Source organism: Colossoma macropomum, unplaced genomic scaffold (genome assembly GCF_904425465.1).
Source record: "Colossoma macropomum unplaced genomic scaffold, Colossoma_macropomum, whole genome shotgun sequence".
In the NCBI taxonomy this organism is placed as follows: domain Eukaryota; kingdom Metazoa; phylum Chordata; class Actinopteri; order Characiformes; family Serrasalmidae; genus Colossoma; species Colossoma macropomum.
This window is the reverse complement of record NW_023494805.1, coordinates 32,867,903-32,879,958: the sequence shown is the minus strand read 5'-3', so window position 1 is coordinate 32,879,958 and position 12,056 is coordinate 32,867,903. Positions and strand designations below refer to the sequence as shown.

At 41.6% G+C, this 12,056-nt stretch overlaps 1 protein-coding gene across 1 annotated transcript in view; it reads left to right on the top strand.

Moving 5' to 3' along the window:
• The first annotated feature begins 5,199 nt into the window (after positions 1-5,199).
• spsb4a (splA/ryanodine receptor domain and SOCS box containing 4a) overlaps positions 5,200-12,056 on the top strand; it is a 67,146-nt gene continuing 60,289 nt past the window's right edge. The window contains exon 1 of the mRNA XM_036596784.1: positions 5,200-5,447. The gene's annotated coding sequence lies outside the window, so the exon portion shown is untranslated. The remainder of the gene's footprint in view (positions 5,448-12,056) is intronic.

Sequence of the window (12,056 nt, the reverse complement as noted above, 5' to 3'; positions counted from 1 at the left end):
CTGGCTGTAAGCTAGATGTTGCTGTATTTTGTGGTGTCCTGATGAATTGTGCTACCTCTTCCAAATGTGCAATAATTATTAGGTGACTCCTTGGTAGGATATTTTGATAGCATAAAACACTTTAGCAGGAAATACCACCAGCATTAAAATGTATAGGTAAGATAATTTGAGAGCCTAAATCTCCTTTTTGGGGGCAATTAGTAATATTAAGCTGAGTCTGTACAATATACTTGAAGTAAGGCTGAATTAAAATGAAAAACACAAGTTGTTATGCAATGACGTGCACATGTCCGGTAGGACCTCTCGATGGGTAGGACAAATTGTTACAACACTAGCAATTCTTAACTTCTTCATTTTTATAGTCAGTGTGTTGCTAGTTGTATTAGCTATTATGCTCTGATACAAACAGGATAAGCTGTTCTGCCACCATCTTGATGCACATTTGTTTGGGTTGCAACCATGACAATGGAGCTCTGATTGATCAGCCTGATTTTTAATGCAAAATTGAACAGGCTCTGATTAAAAAGCTTGCGAAGCCCCTATCATCAGGAGATCAATCCCTGGTGATGCTATAGCCATCCGTGGGTGGGAGGCCAAGTGAGCACAATTGGCCTCACTCTCTGGGTGGGTAGGATGGCCCTCTGTCTACCCCCATCACTCAGCATAATGCTAGGCTGCACAGGCGTCTGTTAGCTGACGTAACGGATCTGGCGGTTGACGCTTTCCTCCGAGCGCAACCGGCTGTCTGATGATGTTGCGTGAGTGGCAGTTTGAAAAGATGTGGTGGTGCTTCACAGGTCTCAGAGGAAACCTGTGCTAGCCTTTGCCCACCTAGTGCTGGTGGTATCGTGTGATTGGGGGAGTCCTAACTAGTGGGTGGAATTGGAAACGACTAACCTGGGGAGAAAATTGAGGAAAAATCCTCCCTAAAAAACGTTTGCGCAGCATTGCAGGCCATCAGTTTCAGACTCGATGTGGAAGACGGCATTAATATTGGTTTGAATGGGCCTTAACCCCTTAAATGGCCAGGGCCCACCAGCAGGCCCAAAGTCTTATTACACACTTCTGTAGTCTAAAAATAGCAGTCAGTTTGCAATGAAGTCCCTACAGTTACTGAATAATACGTCTTAGTGTGTAACAAGCCTGGGATTTTAGGGGTTCAAGGTCAGAAGTTTAGGAAAGAAGACATCAAGCAACTCACAGACGCAACAAAGCTCAACTCTAATTTCAATTCCTCCCGTAAACCTTGCTCTGCTGTGATGTTGCTGATGCAGAGCAAAATAATCAAGCGCCGCTGAATGCAGTATTTATGAGATTTTGATGGAGTTAATAGACAAGGCTTTCTGCAGCGTTGAGCTATTTTTCTCCTAAATGCCAAACTATTTCGCCTGAGCTCAGCAGCCAGCTCCACATATTTTGGCTTGATCGCGCATACCGCTCGATCTTTGGTGGCTTTGTGAGGTGGAAAACCAGCCAAAGTTTCACCTAGTGTAGCCATCAGCAGCTCTCCTGTCTGAGGTAGCTTTTCCGTAGGTGGCCTAGGGGTCATTTTCCACAGCCGTAGAGGGGAGCTTGTGTATTTGGAGGAAAGGTAATGGGCTTTAATGTGCGTCTGGGGCCGGCGACCCCCTCGCCCGCGTGTGTTTTTACAACCTTTCTTTTCAGAGGCGGCCTTTTTCTCACAGAGAGGCTCTCTGGCTTTCTGAAAAGGCTGATTTAGTTTTCTGGCGGTGGTATGGAGAGGGGTCAGATTCAGGTGGAGAGAGGTTTCTCTCTCTCTCTTGCTCGCTCGCTCTCTGTCTCTCTCTCTCACCACAGCTTTGGTGTGTGGCCGCCAAGGAAAGGAAGTGGACAGGAAACGCACGTCACTCCCACAGTCTGAATGTATACAGACTTGGAGCGGAGAGGAGTGAGTGTTTTAGGTTTGTAAAAGGGGGGTTGTTGTGAGGTCGGTGGGCATGTTGCTGATAAATTGATCAACAATAAGCTTTCCTTAGTATATTATGGATATCATTTTTACTTAAAGAACACATTTTTTTATTGTAGAGAAAGCATAATTAGCACTGCTCAACTGAATTTTGTACAGTGCAGTTTATGTAGTGTTAAATAAAAAACAGTATTCATAGCTTTTGATAGCATTTTATGAAATGTGGTGCAAGGGGGCTGTTCCAGCTTATCAGCCGTCAGGAAATATCATGATATATTATGTAGGAAAGTGCATTCTGACTAATCTTGATATTCCAATATCCATAAATGTTTCTGAACGGATATCCAGTCAAAAAAAATAATGTTGGGTTGTAGGCTTACTTTTTTAGGTGACGGCACTGTTGTTACACAAAGAATAGAGGCTCTTTATCAATAAGTAACATTCTTTATCAATAAGAAAACAGCAGAGGGACATCGGTAGGTTTTTCACATTGGTTGAGTAACTGAGGCTGCCTCTTCGGATGAGCTAATGCACTAACAAAGATAACCGGTCTCACGTTAGATGCTGATGAGAACTTGTTGTCTTCTACACAAGGTATTTTCTCCTCAGTGGAAGATGTGCCAACATGTTTTATGTTAGAGAAATATATTTCATTGCTTCTGGACTTGCTAGAATAGCTAGCATAGTTAGCGTTAATGCCCTTAAAAATGCACTCATATTCAGGCTCTCGTGCCTCAAAGTAGTGAAGAATAACATACCATGCTTACTTGCAAATACGAGCTCAGCCGTCAGGATTTTCTGAATTGTTAGTCTGTACATTTGGCACCTCGAAACTGGTTAACCAAGTGCTTGAGTAGCCACGCACATCCCTGATATTGTGTATTTTAGCCATATTCCTTATTTTGGTCATCCCCATTCTGTTCTATATTCTATTTTCTTCCCAGTTCTGTTTCAGCTGAAAACTAAGCACGATTGATTGGCATGATCATATCAAAGAGGAATTCCATTGATTATTTCTGCATAATTTTATTGTCGAGATGTAAACAAAGTCATTCAGAGAGATCTGATGTCAAATGTTTTACTGTAGAGAAACTCATCGACATATATTTTCTTTACAGTGTTGGTAAGAGGAACAATCATGATGTCTACAACACAAATGAAGCCATTTTGAAACCATACAAAACCACCAGTGAGTCTGAGTTTTCATATGTAATGTTGATGATGGTAAAATAATGGCATATCTGAAAAAATATGTTTTCTTTGGGAACTATTTTGGCTTAGAACACCCAGCATCTGCCATTACTGAATAAAAAAAATATAGTTTAAACTGTAAAACCATCAGAAAGCAATGTATCAGGAATCAAGAAGTGTATTTGTAACAATTTTGTGTAATAACGTTCTGTGAGGGAGCTTTGAGAGGCATTAACCTCTTCGGACGTCTGGTTCCCATCAGCACCACTGTGATCAATTTTGACTTATCTGAAATGGATTATTACATATCAAACCACTGAATGACTGTGTTTACATCTTAACTATTAAATTATGCATAATAAAATAAAAATTGGTGGAATTCCCTTTTAAGTTACAGTGATGTGAAACCAATTAAATGTCTATTATACACTATTAATTACTCAATACGAACATACATTTATATACAGGACACATTTACAACATGTTTCCACTGCACAATGTACCAGAACTTTAGGCACCAAAAAACAGGAGTTTTTCCATTTTTTTCTTCGGCCATTGGTCCAGTACTGAAGGTTCCAGTATAATGGTTTTTGTTACCAACTAAAGATGCCCTCTAACGGAACTGGAGGGTGTTCTCATCTGTCTTTGGTCACACTAGCAGCTGAAGCCAATACTTTACTCTTCTAGGTGAAGATAAAGTCACCAAATACTATTATGTGAGCTAGGATGGTATGTAGATGTGTCAATTGCTGTTTTTAGAACTATTACTTTATAAACAGTTTGCTAACGTGACAAAGATAGTTAGGAAGCTAATGCTAATGCTAGTAGCATTAAGGCTAGTGGCCATGGAACAACTATTTTTGTTTAAAATCAATAAGAAATGAATGAATTCATTACGGCATGTGGCAGAGAGCAACTTACAATTTGATCTTTTTTTTAATGCAGGCAGATGAAGGTATTGTTAGGAGTCTTGCCCAAGGACTCTTATTGGTATAGTGTAGAGTGCGTGCCCAAGCAAGGGATTGAACCCCAGTCTACAATGTAGAAGATAGAGGTGTTACCTACTACACTATACCAACCAAATCCTCAACAAATCTAGCGTGAAATAACACACTCACTTTGGCCTGTGTTCTCAAAGCTTCTCAGGAGTAGGAGGGCTCATCCAGGATCCGTTCACGTCAGTAAAGTCAGAGTAAATAAGAGAGAGATCTGATCTTAAATTAGCACTACTCTACTCTGAGAAGCCTCATAATAAGGGTATTATATTTTTAGGTGTTCATTTCAGTGCATAATTAACAAGTTGGCAGTTTATGTTGGACCAATATCGGTATTGGCCGATACTCAAGGTTACAAAATTGGTAGAAGCGAAAGTCGATCTCGAACTTAGTTCGTACTAACTTTTTTGTCCGAAACCTGCCTGCGAACCTGAAGCCTGCCTAGAGCTTTCCTTCTTCCATCTTTGCTCTGGAGACGAAGATTAGTTTTACATCAACCAACATATATATATATATATATTATATATATATATATATATATATATATATATATATATATATATATAAACTAGTTGAAGTGTTTAATCCCGAAGAAGCAAATCCAGGTTATCTTCAGAAACAGCCTTCACTCTGAGGCACGGATCAGAGAGACGGGGTCGTGAGGAGCAAAAGCGGGAAAACGGAGCATGTGCGCTCGTGCTCGGGTCTGATTTGCCGAGGGAGGCGAACGGGGAGGGGGGGAGGAGACTGTGGAAGCCAGGGGCGGGGCGAAGGGGCGTGCTCTCTGTCTCTCCCTGTGTCTCTCTCTCTCTCTCTCTCGCCCATCTTTTCTCTCCCTATCTCTACTTGACGAGAACAGAGGGTTGCCTTTTCTTCAACATGAGGCAGCTGCTGCTGCTCCCAATACCTGTCTCTCTATCCTCCCTCTCTCTCCTTCTCTGTCTGTCTCTCTCTCTCTCTCTCTCTCTGTGGGAGTGACTGACTGAGTGAGTGAGTGAGTGAGCCCGAGGAGTTTCGGAGCGGGACGGCCACGGCGCGGATTAGCCCCCAGGGAGGGGGGCTTTGGGAGGGAGGGAGGGAGGGAGGGAGGGAGGGGGGTAACATCTCAGGGGCAGAAGCTTTCTTTTCTACCCCCCTCAGCAGGAGCAGAGAGCCAGAGAAAGGAAGAAAGAAAGAGCAGTGAAGAGAAGAGGAGAGCAGAGGCAGCGTGCTTTTTTTCCGAAAAGAAAGGAGCTTGGGGTTTTCCTTCTCTCGGTTTTGCTTTGCGCCGCTTCTTCCTTTGGAGGATCGCCGGACGGGAGAGTGGACTTACAGCGGACGGGACTTCCACGACTGTAAGCAGCGTGAGAGAGTGCTGTTTCTGAACTGTTGTCTTCCTCATTCTTCTCTCTTTTTTGCCCTTAATTCTGCCAATAGAAGTGGGGTCCCACTGGCAGCCCTGTCTTTCTCCTTTCTCTATCCTTTCTCTCTCTTCTCTTTCTCTTTTCCTCGCCCTTGCACCTTTCTCTTTTTGCTCTCTCTCTACCAAGCCCCCTGCAACTCTTACTTCCATAGGGAAAAAAAGGAAAGGAAGCTTCCTCTGTAATGTTTGAACAAGCTGGATACTTTCGGATGGAAGAAAGGGGAAAAAAAACCTTGGTAGCTGTGAAGGAGAGAGATCTGGGGAGAGCGCTGGGGCAGGACAGTCTGTGTGTTGGTGGGGTTAAAGAGGTGTTTTCTCAGCTGTTTAAGGTGATGAGATAAGGTGATTAGAGACAGAGCGCAGGGCTAAGGGGGTTTCTCAGTGCATTGCTGTCCTGCTGGGTGTTCTTTCGCCTTTTTTGTCCTCTCTTGCTGGAAGGAGAACTCAGGAAGGGCACTCTGGAATGGGATTTGAAGGCTCCTTGTTGTGCCCTCAGCTTGTGCGTGTCTGCGTGTTTGTAGCTGTGCGTTGCCAACAGTGGAATGTGTTTATGTTAGGCCAGATGGAGCACCAGTAGTTTAGACTCGGAATGGAGGGGGGAGACAGGGGGTGGGGTGTAAGGGTTCATTGAGGCATGTGTGAGGTGAGTTTTGTCTGTGAGAAGTGTGGAAAGGAAGCCTCCTTTTATTGTGATCCCACATTTGTGCTTAGGTTTTCTTTTGAATTACTTTGAGTTTTGATGTCGGTTTAGTTTCACTTCAGTGCATCAGAGGGGAATTCGGAATTCCAGATATTTCGCAAAAGGTCTGCTTCATAAAATAGTTAAGATGAAAAGTCATTTAGAGTTTTGTTTTATGTGAGGTTCTCCATTCTACACTGTTAGAAATAAAGGTACTGTGCAGGTACAGTATCATTCCTTAAGGTACAAACAATGTAAATGTTCCCTCAAAGGTACAACAGTGGTTATAAGGTCTGATTGTGAACCTTAAATAAGTTTTCCCAGGTAAAAAGATCGTATTTGTACCTTTTCATAACCGAATGTTTAAAAACAGAACAATAAAACAAAAAGCCTGGAGACGAGACGGGGTGTGTGGAGTCCATACAACTATATAGAAAATACAATTTCAATGGATTATGGTACAGTTATGTTCCCTGACTAAAGGTACTGAGATGTATCCTTGAGGGTACCACCCCAGTGACAAGAGGGGCACTGCCAGTGACAGTTTAGTACCTTTTTTTCTGAGAGTATACAGAAACTTACAGAGTCAGAGAAGTTCACACTGGTTGTGATTGGAACTAAACATCTTCCTTTAAGCACGAAATGGTTATAAATACGCTACCTGATGCCTTAGACATTGTTTTATGATAGTTTTGAGAGAAGGTTTTGGCCTAAAACTATATTTTTAAAATCTATTTTATTTACGCAGGGTGTTGTAAGGCAAAATACACCCCCCCCAAAAAAAAAAAAACTTTCTACCACTTTTTTTGCCACTATCAACATTCAGTATGAAACAACTATATTACCCCAGTTACTATTACAACCACTTAAAGAACCCTGTAAAGAAATTTAAAAAATCCCATTTAATGGTTTGTAGTTTTTAGTATTATGTCAGGAACTGAGGCTCAGGTTCTAAATTGTAATTCCTTTTGATGAGTTTAAATTAGCACAACAGTAGACCAAGCTCAGGAAGGTTGAGAGCTTTACTCAAAGGCATCACCTTCTGGGCATTTGAAGGTATTTAAACCATCTTACACTGTCCTTCATATGTTGAAAACACAAAAAAGCCACTTGTTTTTAAATCGTTGCTGTGGATATTACAGTTTAAATTATGTCACTTTTCAATTTGATGCAGTTAATCAGGTATCAGTAATCAATCTTAATGTTGTGATTTCATGTTGGCATTGAAAAAATACATTGTTCTATGCCTCACAGCAGCATGTGACTGAGGGCGGCATGTAGTCTTATAAATGTTGCCATGGAAATAGCATTATTGGAGTAAAAGTGGTGTTCATGCCCATGTCAGGGTGATAGTCTTAGCCACTATTTTATCCTAAAAAAAAGAGTTTTATTGTACATGAACTAGGAGTTGGTGAAATATGTAGTATCATGATGCTTGAAGACATTTTCACGATACACAATATGTATCACAATATTTGTTTTTCTGAAGTTTAAGAAGTTGGAACTGGAAAAAAGCCCCAGTAATGTTACATTTTAGTTAAGCAAGACTACTAATGCTGTCTTGGTCAGTGTTCTTTAAGTACCGTGGATATCCATGATATACCTAGAAAAGAGTCTTGTGACATAATTTATCACGATAATGATAAAATATCATCATATTGCACACAAACTGATATGCCTTGTCTTCCCACAACAAGCATTTATCGCCTGTTTTAGAACAATTCAGCATCTGGTTTATTTTGATGCAAAAAACTTGTAACTCTTTCGGAACGTTCCAGTGACCACTGCGGTGCACATCCATCTCTACTGCCGGTGGCAGAATTTTCCATCACTGCTCCGTTCAAAACAATGGAATATCCAGTTTGATGTCGTCTGGCTACTGTCATACTGCAAACACAGCATAAGTCTTAATATTCAGTAATAGTCAGTATTTTATCGATTATTATTTAGCAACTACTGTGCAAAAAGTTTGGAAAGTGAAAATAAGTTCCCACATCCTTTACAGAGAGCGCACAAATACTGTTTGTTTGCTGAATTTAACATATTTGAAAATAAAATGCAACATAATGCGGCCTATGGAAAAGTTATGGCACATTTTGTATTTTATGTGAATATGTTTACGCAAATAAATAGAAAACCTGCACAAAATTATGCTCATGATGCCATATATTTCAGTGTGTTTAAGTGTTTTCTCTGTAGAAGCTGTTAACGTATTTTCACTTACTAAATCAATAGAAGATGTAATTAAACCGAGGCTGTTCAAACTTCTGCAGATGACTATATATTATGCAGTTGTGTGAGAGAGGATTTGAAGTGTGACTCCACATATGGATCCCTCAGGGCTTAATGGGCTAATCAGTGTGTGTATATGTGTGTGTGAGAGAGCGCTGGACTGAAACACACTCTGTTTCAGAAGCCCCTCTGGGACGCTCTAGGCCTCAGCTGTGCAAGGCTGTTTAAAGATGTGCACTAGTGTCTGTCCGGCCCACTCCAGTGTCTCCTTTTTGGAGGGAAGCTACTGAAACGGTGCCAGTGGTGGTTCAGAGCGTGTGTGTGTGCCTTTGTGAAGGATGTGTATGTGTGCTTTGTGGCTTTATTGGACAGGAGGGAGCCTTGCACATCTGCCATGCGAGAGAGAGAGCTGGTGTGCTGCATATGTGTGGTGTGGACTCCTGCAATTGCTGCCTGTGGGTCGGGGGTGGACACTTTGGTCACGCTGATGAATGGCTTCAGGACTGTCAGACTGCAATTGCTGTCTCTCACACATGCTCTTCTCTCTGTGTTGTGCTTTCTTTGGCTAGCTCAGTAGGTGCCAGCCCTGGTCCTGGAATGACCCTGCCCAGCATGTTTTGGTGTTTTCCCTACTCTAACTCTGGGAGTAACGTGTAGGGTTGGAATGTAATTGGGAATATGTATTCAGAATACAGAAATGAAGTGTCTGTGTTCAGTCCATGTCACATTTTGCAAAGGCAGTATTCAGAATAGTTACCTTTCACATGCTTTTTTTATTTGCCCACTAAATTTAAAAAGAATATATGCCATCTTAAAAGAAATGCCATCAATGCTTGTAAATTAACTGCTTTAAAACCACACATGGCATGTAAAGATGTACTCTAAAGAACAAAGAAGTTCCTGCTAAAGACTGAGTAGACTGATAAACCATTGTGATGATCAGTTATTAATCTCAGAGTTACTGAGCTCTGCTAAAGCCTGAGTAGACTGATAAATCAGTGTGATGTTCAGTTATTAATCTCAGTGTTACTGAGCTCTGCTAAAGCCTGAGTAGACTGATAAATCAATGTGATCGGTTATTAATCTCAGTGTTACTGAGCTCTGCTAAAGCCTGAGTAGACTGATAAATCAATGTGATGATCAGGGTTCCTGACTGTTTCAAGTTTAGAAAACCTAACCAATGTTAACCCGTTTTGTGATGATGGTTAACAACTTCCTCTATTAACTGTGCACATCAGAACATGATATTTATGCCGAATAGCCAATTGCATAAAATACTAAGAAGAGTCAGACAGTTTATTTTTAAGGAAAAAGAATACTAAGATATCTTAGCAAGTGAAAACATATTAAATCTATTTAATATAACTAACATTTCTCATTTGCGTTTTTTTTAGAATATAAGGAATATTTCAAAAAAATGACTTGAAAATAGTATAAATGTCTTGAAATACTGGGAATAATCTTATAATATTCTTTTTACAATCTCATAATAGGAAATGCTATATATAATAATGATTTAATAAGTTTCACTTGTGAAAATATATTTTTGCAGTGAATAAGAATTGCCACCACCATTTGAAAGCTGTCTCTGATTAATCAGAAGCTCGACCTTGATTGGTCCAAGGGTTGTTTATGATACGTAACCCTGAACATAACCTGCCCTGAAGCAGGTTGCACATGTAGCATAAGTTGCCATGGTGATGTAGTCTAGTTAATAGTGATCCACCATTGTGAGCACAGAAAATCCAGGGTTGTATTGAGCTAAAGCTAAAGTTAGCTTAAAGAAATCCTGCTTCCCTGATCCAACTGATCTTTGAATTACAAGTCCTTCCTGAGTTGAGGTGGGTGTATCTGATCAGGACAAAAAACTAAACTTAATGTGCTAGGTCATGGGGTGCCCCAGGACCTGGACTGGCGCAGTTTACATCTCCCAAACTCCCGAGTCAAATCAAATATAAATTCCTTGTGTGGCCAAAAGATTTTAGGATGTCTCTGTTAGAATTTGCGGGACGTCTGTGAGCATTCCTTTCCCTCCTCTAGTCTCCACTTAGGCACCTCTGACTACAGGCTGTTTTGCCCTGTCACAGTTTCACGGATTGCTAGGCTCCAAATGGTTTCCGACACACCATTTTATTGGGTCTGAGCTGTTGTGTCACTCCCTGCGGCAACACTGGAACAGGGCTAGGCTCTGGGGGAGAGAGGTGAGAAGTTTAGGAAAACAGCATCTATTTGTCAGGCTGCCTGAACGATTAGGAAAATGCTGACACAATGCATTGTTTACTCTAAAAAGTGCACTATAAGGTTTTATAATGTACTTATGGCATATCAGCATCCATGAGAGCTGGTATCAGACTGAGACCAGAAAAAGCTGGGTCAGATATCAGAGGGGAAAAAAAGAATGAATCCTGTAACAAATCTAACCTGAAATAGCAAATATTCACAGTAGTAGAACTAATTTCAAATACCTAATTTGAAAGCTTGTTTTTATGGACGAAAATATCATATCTAAATGAACAATACTTAAGGTTTCAATACTGTCAGAAAAGAAAATGTGGTATTGTGCTGTATGTTAGCCTTATGATGCAGTCTTTGTGACAGACTGCAATACACTTGATTTGCACAGTTCACATGAATGGATCGCAAGCTGATGCCGCTTTATCGACTCCCTACCGAAATAACCACATGAATTAGAGCATGCTTTGTGTAAAAGACATGTACGTGAGATGCTGATAGGCTGGCACTTGGCTTCACGCGCCTAGGCCCTCAAATCGCTACTTGTTTCCACATTGTACGGAAGTTCCACGAATCAGACGCAAAGTACGTCATTAAAGGTGGTCAAATCTGCGCAACTTTAATGATCACGGGCCAATGAGTCCATACTAAGTCTAAGTTTCTGTCTCTGTAATAAGTTTCCGAGCACAGTGGCATTGTTTCAAGACAAAGGTTGAACTGCGTCCGTGTTGTAACAGTATCTCTCAGCTCTAATTGGAGCCAGTGTTGGCGGCAACTTCGTGTTTGTCCTGGCCGAGCTTTACCCCCCCCACCCGAAGTCTCCCGCAGTCTTTGATGTGACAATCTCCGAAGGCCGTCCGCGAATTCATCCGCCCGCGTGTCACTTCAGAGCCCATCTCACCAGTCGGAGCATGTCACGCCAGAGGAACCCACACACACACACACACTAACACACAAGCACACACTTTAAAGGCTGTTTATGAACCCAAACCTCTCCTAGGCGCCTATGAATCATCTTTTTTTTATAAACAGACGAGATTGAATAACGCTGAAAGACTCGCTGTGGCCGGCCCGTCCTCTCCCGCCTCTTCTAGAAGGTTCTGGGCGGGAAAAAAAGCCACCACCGCCTGGCAGAACAGATGCCTGTTGTCTAGATGGTGCATATTTCTCGCACCATGTGTGTGTGTGTGCTTGAGAGTTCTCACGGAGGACTGCGTGTGTGTTCAATTAGGATGAGCATGGACAGAGGGACCACAGGAGTGGATGTGTCAGTATCTCACCGTCTGTTGGAGCACAGGCAGTGTAACCTGAGAGAGAGAGAGAGAGAGAGAATGATGGTGAAGGCCCAGACAGAGGGAGATGAGGGGGAAGAAATATCCAAATCAAATAGAGTTGACG